We start from the raw sequence: 2,907 nt of genomic DNA on the forward strand, positions 1-2,907 counted from the left end.
ACATACGTACAGCGGTCAGGGTGCAAGAAAGAAAAAACGGCCACGTACGTACATACGGGCGGGGTCTCGAACGCCTACTCGCGCATACATATAGTCAGGGCACGTGTACATGGTTGGGTCGGAACGGAGAAGCTGCGCGGTCATCGTGATCATGGGGAGGCAACCGGCTGGGTCAGAACGAAATGCGTCGTCATGTTCATCGGGAGCCAACTGGCTTGGACAGAACAGCCGATGGCAACGAGGCCTGGCGTACCGCAGAACGGAGGAAACGGCCTTGTGTTCAACCGGCCACGGTAGAAACGGGATCCTGTTCATCGGGAGGGGTCTGGTGTACTGCAAAAGGGAGGAAAAGGATCTCCTACGGTCGAAACGGGGTCCTGTTGATCGGGAGGGGTGTGGCGTACCGCAAAACGAAGGAAACGGACTTGTGTTGGAGCGCTACGATCAAAACGAGGGTCCTTTACATCGGAAGGGGTGTGGCGTACCGCAAAACGGGACTCCATGGGATACTGTTCATTTCCACCGTCGACTGCCTCCATAGGCTACTGTTCATCCATCGTCGACTGCCTCCACGGGCTCCTGTTCATCCACCGTCGATCTCCTCCAGCCTCCACCTGCGACTGTTCATCCAGCCTCCACCACTCCTCCACCGGCTACTGTTCAGCCAGCCCTCTCCACGGGGTCCTGTTCAACCACTCCTCCACGGGCTACTATTCATCCAGCCCTCCAATGGCTACTTTTCAACCAGCCCTTCACGGGGTCCTATTCATCCACCGGCTCAATCGATCGGGGTACTGTTCTTCCAAGGGCAACGGCCTCTACTACCACGGGGTCCTGTTCATCCAACCCCCCACCGAGAACTATTCATCCAAACCCCCTCAACAACGCTCACTGTACATCAAGGGAAGGAGGCAGCAGTGTTCGATCAGCTTCAGTTAGCAGCAGTAGCGAAGGAATCACTCGGGTTCAGTTAACAGCAAGGGATCGATCGATCGCTCGGGTTCAGTAACGCATAGCCTATAGTGCAATAGCTCAGGTTCAGTTAGAGCCCAACGCCTTGCTCGGATTTAGTTAGAGCCCAACGCCTCGCACACATGCGCGTACGTACGAGAGAAACGCGCATCGCTCGGCCCCCGACCACCCACCGTAACCGGGAACTCCTCGATAGTTTCCTCGCCCTCACTTCTACCACGGTTTTTTCCGTCATGGACGACCAAAGAATGTCATGCAGCTGCATCTCCGTCCCACCTAGGACGAAAAGCCCATTTTCTGTCATGATTTTTGGTCATAGAAGTAGGACCCCACCACATCTATGATGATACCGGGTTTTGTCACAATTATCGTCATAAAAGTGTCATAAGCATGACAGGAAAAAAATTGTTCGGCCCAAAATGTCACGGATGTGTCTTTTTTTGGTAGTGGGGCAAGGGAACTTTATGGGAAAAGAACGTATCCAAGAATTTTTCAATTGTGTTAGGAATCTAAGTCTCGATGATGCTCTTATACTTAAAACTACTAGATCTTATGCGGATGCTATTTCAGCACTAGTTCTGAAACTTGAAAGTAAATTTATTCATACCCATCCTACTTTGCAAAGATTGTTTTTTGAACTTCCCATTATAGAGAATCCTAGGGCTAAAAAGTTGGCCACTCTCGTTCTTATGAATGAGTTTGACTACATAATACGGGAAGCTAGGGAAATCTTTGATTTTTATAGTATGAACCATGAAAAAAATATGATAGATGAAATTCTTTACAGTAGTGATTATGCTTTAAGACATTTGCTTGGGGATAATAAAATCTTTGATGAGAATCTCAAAAAGGAAGTCCATGTTCTAGATATAATCCAACAAGTTTTCAATAATATTAACCAACATTACTCTTGGATTGTTGCGGGGAATCAAAGAGGTTATGATGAACATCAACTTAGGAATGCTAAGGTTTCTATGGATAATATGTTTTATGTTGTGTTTACAAAACCCCATGATGAAAGCACCTCTGAGAATGATAAGAACAAAGATGACAAAAACATAGATCCTTGCTTTATGCCTAGCTAAGGGCGTAAAACTATAGCGCTTGTTGGGAGGCAACCAAATGAATAAGATTTATTTTTTATTTTTTGCTTCCTATTTTTGAGTGTTAGCACAATTATTCAACTGTTATAATTGTGTTTTTATGTTTTAATTAGTGTTTGTGCCAAGTAAAGACTTTAGGATCTTCTTGGGTGATAGTTGTTTGATTTTGCTGAAAAACATAAACTTTTGCGCTCACAAACATAATTTTCATTTTTTTACCATGGAGCGATAAAATACCCATTCCAATTGCAGTAGATCAGTATACAAACTTCTCAGGTCGTCCTAATTTTTCAGAATTTTTGGAGTTACAGAAGTATTTGAAATAGTCAGGTTGCTATAGACTGTTCTGTTTTAACAGATTCTGTTTTCTTTGTGTTGTGTGTTTATTTTGATGGCTCTATGGTTTTCTTTGATGAGTTTTTGCCATAGAAAAGTTGGAATACAATAGATATAATGCAAGAACAAAATATGAATTGATTTGATACAACACTTATAGTAGTGATTTATTATTCTTATACTAACGGATCCCGCGAAGGTTTTGTTGAGTTTTATGTGAGTGAAATTTTCAAGTTTTGGGTTATCTTACGATGGATGAAGGAATAAGGAGTAGAAGAGCCTATGCTTGGGGATGCCCTGGCATCCCAAGCTATTATCCAAAAATGAGCAACCAACTAAGCTAGGGGATGCCCCCGAGTGGCATCCCCTCTTTCTTCTAACAACCATCGGTATTTTACTCGAAGCTATATTTTTATTCATCACATACTATGTGTTTTGCTTGGAGCATCTTGTATGATATGAGTATTTGCTTGTTTTACTTTGTTTTTTAAGTCTT

The sequence above is a fragment of the Triticum urartu genome, chromosome 5A (assembly GCF_056163025.1).
Source record: "Triticum urartu cultivar PI428250 chromosome 5A, HENAU_Tu73, whole genome shotgun sequence".
Lineage (NCBI taxonomy): Eukaryota > Viridiplantae > Streptophyta > Magnoliopsida > Poales > Poaceae > Triticum > Triticum urartu.